This window comes from Oncorhynchus gorbuscha, unplaced genomic scaffold (genome assembly GCF_021184085.1).
Source record: "Oncorhynchus gorbuscha isolate QuinsamMale2020 ecotype Even-year unplaced genomic scaffold, OgorEven_v1.0 Un_scaffold_1349, whole genome shotgun sequence".
NCBI classification, from domain to species: Eukaryota; Metazoa; Chordata; class Actinopteri; order Salmoniformes; family Salmonidae; genus Oncorhynchus; species Oncorhynchus gorbuscha.
In genome coordinates, this window is record NW_025746149.1 from 17,501 (window position 1) to 27,696 (window position 10,196).

Here is a 10,196-nt window from a genome sequence, read left to right on the forward strand (position 1 = left end):
TAATGTAATTCTCCAACCTTGGGGTCAACAACAAGCCTTGTTTTAATGTGATTCTCTCTAACCTTGGGGTCAATAACAAGCCTTGTTTTAATGTAATTCTCTCTAACCTTGGGGTCAACAACAAGCCTTGTTTTAATGTAATTCTCTCTATCCTTGGGGTCAACAACAAGCCTTGTTTTGTAATTCTCTCTAACCTTGGTCAACAACAAGCCTTGTTTTAATATAATTCTCTCTATCCTTGGGGTCAATAACAAGCCTTGTTTTAATGTAATTCTCTCTAACCTTGGGGTCAATAACAAGCCTTGTTTTAATGTAATTCTCTCTAACCTTGGGGACAACAAGCCTTGTTTTAATGTAATTCTCTCTAACCTTGGGGGGACAACAGGCCTTGTTTTAATGTAATTCTCTAACCTTGGGGACAACAGGCCTTGTTTTAATGTAATTCTCCAACCTTGGGGTCAACAACAAGCCTTGTTTTAATGTGATTCTCTCTAACCTTGGGGTCAATAACAACCCTCCCTCTACTGTCTCTCTCTCTTCTTCCTGTTTCACTGCCTCTAACCCTCCCTCTACTCTCTCTCTCTTCTTCCTGTTTCACTGCCTCGAACCCTCCCTCTACTCTCTCTCTCTCTCTCTCTCTTCTTCCTGTTTCACTGCCTCGAACCCTCCCTCTACTCTCTCTCTCTCTTCTTCCTGTTTCACTGCCTCGAACCCTCCCTCTACTCTCTCTCTCTCTTCTTCCTGTTTCACTGCCTCGAACCCTCCCTCTACTGTCTCTTCTTCCTGTTTCACTGCCTCGAACCCTCCCTCTACTCTCTCTCTCTCTTCTTCCTGTTTCACTGCCTCTAACCCTCCCTCTACTCTCTCTCTCTCTTCTTCCTGTTTCACTGCCTCGAACCCTCCCTCTACTCTCTCTCTCTCTTCTTCCTGTTTCACTGCCTCGAACCCTCCCTCTACTCTCTCTCTCTCTCTTCTTCCTGTTTCACTGCCTCGAACCCTCCCTCTACTCTCTCTCTCTCTTCTTCCTGTTTCACTGCCTCGGACCCTCCCTCTACTGTCTCTCTCTTCTTCCTGTTTCACTGCCTCGAATCCTCCCTCTACTGTCTCTCTTCTTCCTGTTTCACTGCCTCGGGCCCTCCCTCTACTGTCTCTCTCTTCTTCCTGTTTCACTGCCTCGGACCCCCCCTCTACTGTCTCTCTCTCTTCTTCCTGTTTCACTGCCTCTAACCCTCCCTCTACTGTCTCTCTCTTCTTCCTGTTTCACTGCCTCGAACCCTCCCTCTACTGTCTCTTCTTCCTGTTTCACTGCCTCGAACCCTCCCTCTACTCTCTCTCTCTCTCTTCTTCCTGTTTCACTGCCTCGAACCCTCCCTCTACTCTCTCTCTCTCTTCTTCCTGTTTCACTGCCTCGAACCCTCCCTCTACTCTCTCTCTCTCTTCTTCCTGTTTCACTGCCTCGAACCCTCCCTCTACTCTCTCTCTCTCTCTCTTCTTCCTGTTTCACTGCCTCGAACCCTCCCTCTACTCTCTCTCTCTCTCTTCTTCCTGTTTCACTGCCTCGAACCCTCCCTCTACTGTCTCTCTTCTTCCTGTTCCACTGCCTCGAACCCTCCCTCTACTCTCTCTCTCTCTTCTTCCTGTTTCACTGCCTCGAACCCTCCCTCTACTGTCTCTCTTCTTCCTGTTTCACTGCCTCGGACCCTCCCTCTACTGTCTCTCTCTCTTCTTCCTGTTTCACTGCCTCTAACCCTCCCTCTACTGTCTCTCTTCTTCCTGTTTCACTGCCTCGGACCCTCCCTCTACTGTCTCTCTTCTTCCTGTTTCACTGCCTCGAACCCTCCCTCTACTGTCTCTCTCTCTTCTTCCTGTTTCACTGCCTCTAACCCTCCCTCTACTGTCTCTCTCTTCCTGTTTCACTGCCTCGTACCCTCCCTCTACTGTCTCTATCTCTTCCTGTTTCACTGCCTTGAACCCTCCCTCTACTGTCTCTCTTCTTCCTGTTTCACTGCCTCTAACCCTCCCTCTACTGTCTCTCTCTTCTTCCTGTTTCACTGCCTCGAACCCTCCCTCTACTGTCTCTCTTCTTCCTGTTCCACTGCCTCGAACCCTCCCTCTACTCTCTCTCTCTCTTCTTCCTGTTTCACTGCCTCGAACCCTCCCTCTACTGTCTCTCTTCTTCCTGTTTCACTGCCTCGGACCCTCCCTCTACTGTCTCTCTCTCTTCTTCCTGTTTCACTGCCTCTAACCCTCCCTCTACTGTCTCTCTTCTTCCTGTTTCACTGCCTCGAACCCTCCCTCTACTCTCTCTCTTCTTCCTGTTTCACTGCCTCGAACCCTCCCTCTACTGTCTCTCTCTCTTCTTCCTGTTTCACTGCCTCTAACCCTCCCTCTACTGTCTCTCTCTTCCTGTTTCACTGCCTCGTACCCTCCCTCTACTGTCTCTATCTCTTCCTGTTTTACTGCCTTGAACCCTCCCTCTACTGTCTCTCTTCTTCCTGTTTCACTGCCTCTAACCCTCCCTCTACTGTCTCTCTCTTCTTCCTGTTTCACTGCCTCGGACCCTCCCTCTACTGTCTCTCTTCTTCCTGTTTCACTGCCTCGGACCCTCCCTCTACTGTCTCTCTCTCTTCTTCCTGTTTCACTGCCTCGAACCCTCCCTCTACTGTCTCTCTCTCTTCTTCCTGTTTCACTGCCTCGTACCCTCCCTCTACTGTCTCTCTCTCTTCTTCCTGTTCCCCGGGTTACGTTCCAAAATGGCACCCTAGTCCCTATTTGGTGTTGGAAAAGGTCACTCGTGCGCTAAATATTTAGTGGTCAAAAGGGCTCTGGTCAAACGGTAGTGCACCGTAAGGGAATGAGGGTGCTGTGGGGGACCCTTCATCTTGAAGGTCTCATGCTTCCTCAGATATGTGCCTTCCAGCTTTCCGTAGTTTGGGTGTTTTGTTGTTCAGGTCCCCCAAAAAAACAAATGTGGACCCAAAACCGACCTGCGTACGTACTTACCTAATATACATCATGTCTACGTTCAAAAGGCCATCCTATTCCCTATGAAGTGCCCTGTAGGTCTCTGGTCAAAAGTAGTTCACTATATAGGGTGTAGTTTCTGACACAACCATTGGCTGCGTCTCTGGCGACGCCCATTTCTGACACAGCCGTTGGCTGCGTCTCCGGCGACGCCCATTTCTGACACAGCCGTTGGCTGCGTCTCTGGCGACGCCCATTTCTGACACAGCCATTGGCTGCATCTCCGGCGACGCCCATTTCTGACACAGCCATTGGCTGCGTCTCCGGCGACGCCCATTTCTGACACAGCCATTGGCTGCGTCTCCGACGACGCCCATTTCTGACACAGCCATTGGCTGCGTCTCCGGCGACGCCCATTTCTGACACAGCCATTGGCTGCGTCTCCGACGACGCCCATTTCTGACACAGCCATTGGCTGCGTCTCCGACGACGCCCATTTCTGACACAGCCATTGGCTGCGTCTCCGATGATGTCATTTTTTTCCCCCTTGTAGTGCACTATAAACTAGTGTACTGTAAACTAGTGCACTATAAACTAGTGTACTGTAAACTAGTGCACTATAAACTAGTGTACGACAGAGGGTGGACGGTTTTGAGACGAACAACAATAATATCGTTGGTGTTCAGCTGTTTTAAGTTCGTGCTGGTGGTTTTTGCCTCGTTTGTCAAAAGATCCCATATTTCTGGTTTCGCCTCTTTTGTGATTATCATTTTAAATAAGTATATCCATTTTATTTTGTATTTTATTCAGTTTATACTGTATTGTATTCCATCGTATATTTATGTCTTTGTATAAAAAAAAAAATAGTTTTGGAATAAAAATGGACAAACTTAGTATTGAAAATCGATGAATGTTGGTACGAATGATGCTTGTAAACAGAATAAATAAATAACAAACTGATCTCTGTGTTCATCTGGTAAACTAGACGAAGAAGAGGAAGAAACCTGGTTAAATAAAGGTGAAATAAAACCCATTTCTTCACCCCCTTCTTCGTGTTTTCTAATTGGTAGTTACAGTCTTGTCTCATCGCTGCAACTCCCGTACGGACTCGGGGGGGAGAGGCGAAGGTCGAGAGCCGTGTGTCCTCCGAAACACGACCCCAACCAAGCCAACCGCACTGCTTCTTCGACACAACGCCCACTTAACCCGGAAGCCAAACGCACCAATGTATCGGAGGAAACACCGTTACACCTGGTGACCTGGTCAGCGTGCACTGCGCGCTGCGGACATCCCAACCACTGAATCACAGCCTTAGACCACTGAATCACAGCCTTAGACCACTGAATCACTGCCTTAGACCACTGAATCACTGCCTTAGACCACTGAATCACAGCCTTAGACCACTGAATCACAGCCTTAGACCACTGAATCACTGCCTTAGACCACTGAATCACAGCCTTAGACCACTGAATCACTGCCTTAGACCACTGAATCACAGCCTTAGACCACTGAATCACAGCCTTAGACCACTGAATCACTGCCTTAGACCACTGAATCACAGCCTTAGACCACTGAATCACAGCCTTAGACCACTGAATCACAGCCTTAGACCACTGAATCACAGCCTTAGACCACTGAATCACTGCCTTAGACCACTGAATCACAGCCTTAGACCACTGAATCACAGCCTTAGACCACTGAATCTCTGCCTTAGACCACTGAATCACTGCCTTAGACCACTGAATCTCTAGTGGCACTGCCTTAGACCACTGAATCACAGCGTTAGACCACTGAATCACTGCCTTAGACCACTGAATCACAGCCTTAGACCACTGAATCACTGCCTTAGACCACTGAATCACTGCCTTAGACCACTGAATCACTGCCTTAGACCACTGAATCACTGCCTTAGACCACTGAATCTCTAGTGGCACTGCCTTAGACCACTGAGTCTCTAGTGGCACTGCCTTAGACCACTGAATCACTGCCTTAGACCACTGAATCTCTGCCTTAGACCACTGAATCTCTGCCTTAGACCACTGAATCACTGCCTTGGACCACTGAATCACTGCCTTAGACCACTGAATCACTGCCTTAGACCACTGAATCACTGCCTTAGACCACTGAATCACTGCCTTAGACCACTGAATCACAGCCTTAGACCACTGAATCTCTAGTGGCACTGCCTTGGACCACTGAATCTCTAGTGGCACTGCCTTGGACCACTGAATCACTGCCTTAGACCACTGAATCACTGCCTTAGACCACTGAATCACAGCCTTAGACCACTGAATCACTGCCTTAGACCACTGAGAGAGATGAGGACTAGAGGAGAATGGAAAGATGAGGACTAGAGGAGAGAGATGAGGACTAGATGAGAGAGATGAGGAATAGAGGAGAATGGAGAGAGATGAGGACTAGAGGAGAATGGAAAGATGAGGACTAGAGGAGAGAGATGAGGACTAGAGGAGAATGGAGAGAGATGAGGACTAGAGGAGAGAGATGAGGACTAGATGAGAGAGATGAGGACTAGAGGAGAATGGAGAGGGATGAGGACTAGAGGAGAGAGATGAGGACTAGATGAGAGAGATGAGATGAGGACTAGATGAGAATGGAGAGGGATGAGGACTAGAGGAGAGAGATGAGGACTAGATGAGAGAGATGAGGACTAGAGGAGAGAGATGAGATGAGGACTAGAGGAGAATGGAGAGAGATGAGGACTAGATGAGAGAGATGAGGACTAGATGAGAGAGATGAGGACTAGAGGAGAGAGATGAGGACTAGAGGAGAGAGATGAGGACTAGAGGAAACACTAGAGGACTATTCTCATATAATACCATCACCACACATCACCCTAGGAGTCTCCTCAGATAATACCATCACCCTAGGAGTCTCCTCAGATAATACCATCACCCTAGGAGTCTCCTCAGATAATACCATCACCCTAGGAGTCTCCTCAGATAATACCATCACCCTAGGAGTCTCCTCAGATAATACCATCACCCTAGGAGACTCCTCAGATAATACCATCACCCTAGGAGTCTCCTCAGATAATACCATCACCCTAGGAGTCTCCTCAGATAATACCATCACCCTAGGAGTCTCCTCAGATAATACCATCACCCTAGGAATCTCCTCAGATAATACCATCACCCTAGGAGTCTCCTCAGATAATACCATCACCACATATCACCCTAGGAGTCTCCTCAGATAATACCATCACCCTAGGAGTCTTCTCAGATAATACCATCACCCTAGGAGACTCCTCAGATAATACCATCACCCTAGGAGTCTCCTCAGATAATACCATCACCCTAGGAGTCTCCTCAGATAATACCATCACCCTAGGAGTCTCCTCAGATAATACCATCACCACATATCACCATAGGAGTCTCCTCAGATAATACCATCACCCTAGGAGTCTCCTCAGATAATACCATCACCCTAGGAGTCTCCTCAGATAATACCATCACCCTAGGAGTCTCCTCAGATAATACCATCACCCTAGGACTCTCCTCAGATAATACCATCACCACATATCACCATAGGAGTCTCCTCAGATAATACCATCACCCTAGGAGTCTCCTCAGATAATACCATCACCCTAGGAGTCTCCTCAGATAATACCATCACCCTAGGAGTCTCCTCAGATAATACCATCACCACATATCACCCTAGGAGTCTCCTCAGATAATACCATCACCCTAGGAGTCTCCTCAAATAATACCATCACCACATATCACCCTAGGAGTCTCCTCAGATGATACCATCACCCTAGGAGTCTCCTCAGATAATACCATCACCCTAGGAGTCTCCTCAGATAATACCATCACCCTAGGAGTCTCCTCAGATAATACCATCACCCTAGGAATCTCCTCAGATAATACCATCACCCTAGGAGTCTCCTCAGATAATACCATCACCCTAGGAATCTCCTCAGATGACACCATCACCCTAGGAGTCTCCTCAGATAATACCATCACCCTAGGAGTCTCCTCAGATAATACCATCACCCTAGGAGTCTCCTCAGATAATACCATCACCCTAGGAGTCTCCTCAGATAATACCATCACCCTAGGAGTCTCCTCAGATAATACCATAACCCTAGGAGTCTCCTCAGATAATACCATCACCCTAGGAGACTCCTCAGATAATACCATCACCCTAGGAATCTCCTCAGATAATACCATCACCCTAGGAGTCTCCTCAGATGACACCATCCTCTTAATGTTCTGCGTCCAGTTCTGCTTTCTCAATTGACAGCAGAGATAATAGATATCTCCTCTCAGGAGGTCTGACTTGGTCATCAAGTTAAAGCGTCCAACGTTCTGACTCCATACACTCCCCACCGCAGGTCAACCCTGTGGACATGTTTGCATTCCTCCGTCGGCGTGGAAACTGTCCTCCTTCTAAATAATAAATACGTCCCAGATTGTTGAAGGTCTTTATTTTTAGAATAAATACTGTAGTTGGGTTGTTTAATATAAACCTGGTGCATCACAAGACATAAACAACGACAGGAAGTGAAGCCGGAAGTTTAAACATGAACAATATCAATAGTGAGCAAACGGATGTGTGAACAAGTTTGAGTAAATCAAAGGGCTTGGTCACTGGAATGTTTTGATAATGGAGTCCGGTGTTCAGGTGAGGCCAGGTGAGTGTTGGTGTTGATACAGGTGTGTTCAGGTGAGGCCAGGTGAGTGTTGGTGTTGATACAGGTGTGTTCAGGTGAGTGTTGGTGTTGATACAGGTGTGTTCAGGTGAGGCCAGGTGAGTGTTGGTGTTGATACAGGTGTGTTCAGGTGAGGCCAGGTGAGTGTTGGTGTTGATACAGGTGTGTTCAGGTGAGGCCAGGTGAGTGTTGGTGTTGATACAGGTGTTCAGGTGAGGCCAGGTGAGTGTTGGTGTTGATACAGGTGTGTTCAGGTGGAGGTGAGGCCAGGTGAGTGATTGTGTTGATACAGGTGTTCAGGTGGAGGTGAGGCCAGGTTAGTGTTGGTGTTGATACAGGTGTTCAGGTGAGGCCAGGTGAGTGTTGGTGTTGATACAGGTGTTCAGGTGAGGCCAGGTGAGTGTTGGTGTTGATACAGGTGTGTTCAGGTGGAGGTGAGGCCAGGTGAGTGATTGTGTTGATACAGGTGTTCAGGTGGAGGTGAGGCCAGGTGAGTGTTGGTGTTGATACAGGTGTGTTCAGGTGGAGGTGAGGCCAGGTGAGTGTTGGTGTTGATACAGGTGTGTTCAGGTGGAGGTGAGGCCAGGTGAGTGTTGGTGTTGATACAGGTGTGTTCAGGTGGAGGTGAGGCCAGGTGAGTGATTGTGTTGATACAGGTGTTCAGGTGGAGGTGAGGCCAGGTTAGTGTTGGTGTTGATACAGTTGTTCAGGTGGAGGTGAGACCAGGTGAGTGTTGGTGTTGATACAGGTGTTCAGGTGGAGGTGAGGCCAGGTGAGTGTTGGTGTTGATACAGGTGTTCAGGTGGAGGTGAGACCAGGTGAGTGTTGGTGTTGATACAGGTGTTCAGGTGGAGGTGAGGCCAGGTGAGTGATTGTGTTGATACAGGTGTTCAGGTGGAGGTGAGACCAGGTGAGTGTTGGTGTTGATACAGGTGTTCAGGTGGAGGTGAGGCCAGGTTAGTGTTGGTGTTAATACAGGTGTTCAGGTGGAGGTGAGACCAGGTGAGTGTTGGTGTTGATACAGGTGTGTTCAGGTGGAGGTGAGGCCAGGTGAGTGTTGGTGTTGATACAGGTGTTCAGGTGGAGGTGAGGCCAGGTGAGTGTTGGTGTTGATACAGGTGTTTTCAGGTGGAGGTGAGGCCAGGTGAGTTTTGGTGTTGATACAGGTGTGTTCAGGTGGAGGAGAGACCAGGTGATTGTTGATACAGGTGTGTTCAGGTGGAGGTGAGGCCAGGTGAGTGTTGGTGTTGGTCCTTCTGTAGCTCAGTTGGTAGAGCATGGCGCTTGTAACGCCAGGGTAGTGGGTTCAATCCCCGGGACCACCCATACGTAGAATGTATGCACACATGACTGTAAGTCGCTTTGGATAAAAGCGTCTGCTAAATGGCATATATTATTATATTATATTATTATTATTATACAGGTGTGTTCAGGTGGAGGTGAGGCCAGGTGAGTTTTGGTGTTGATACAGGTGTTCAGGTGGAGGTGAGGCCAGGTGAGTGTTGGTGTTGATACAGGTGTGTTCAGGTGGATGTGAGGCCAGGTGAGTTTTGGTGTTGATACAGGTGTTCAGGTGGAGGTGAGGCCAGGTGAGTTTTGGTGTTGATACAGGTGTTCAGGTGGAGGTGAGGCCAGGTGAGTGTTGGTGTTGATACAGGTGTGTTCAGGTGGAGGTGAGGCCAGGTGAGTTTTGGTGTTGATACAGGTGTGTTCAGGTGGAGGAGAGACCAGGTGATTGTTGATACAGGTGTGTTCAGGTGGAGGTGAGGCCAGGTGAGTGTTGGTGTTGGTCCTTCTGTAGCTCAGTTGGTAGAGCATGGCGCTTGTAACGCCAGGGTAGTGGGTTCAATCCCCGGGACCACCCATACGTAGAATGTATGCACACATGACTGTAAGTCGCTTTGGATAAAAGCGTCTGCTAAATGGCATATATTATTATATTATATTATTATTATACAGGTGTGTTCAGGTGGAGGTGAGGCCAGGTGAGTTTTGGTGTTGATACAGGTGTGTTCAGGTGGATGTGAGGCCAGGTGAGTTTTGGTGTTGATACAGGTGTTCAGGTGGAGGTGAGGCCAGGTGAGTTTTGGTGTTGATACAGGTGTTCAGGTGGAGGTGAGGCCAGGTGAGTGTTGGTGTTGATACAGGTGTGTTCAGGTGGAGGTGAGGCCAGGTGAGTGTTGGTGTTGATACAGGTGTGTTTCCTTCGGGTCTGTTTCCTTCAGGTGTGTTTCCTTCAGGTGTGTTTCCTTCAGGTGTGTTTCCTTCAGGTGTGATTCCTTCAGGTGTGTTTCCTTCAGGTGTGTTTCCTTCAGGTGTGTTTCCTTCAGGTGTGTTTCCTTCAGGTGTGTTTCCTTCAGGTGTGTTTCCTTCAGGTGTGATTCCTTCAGGTGTGTTTCCTTCAGGTGTGTTTCCTTCAGGTGTGATTCCTTCAGGTGTGTTTCCTTCAGGTGTGTTTCCTTCAGGTGTGGTTTCCAGGAGCCAGGTGATCTCAGTTAGGGAGACCAACTATTATCTGGGGAAGTCATCACCTGCGGAGGAGGTTCTTGAGGAGTGTGTG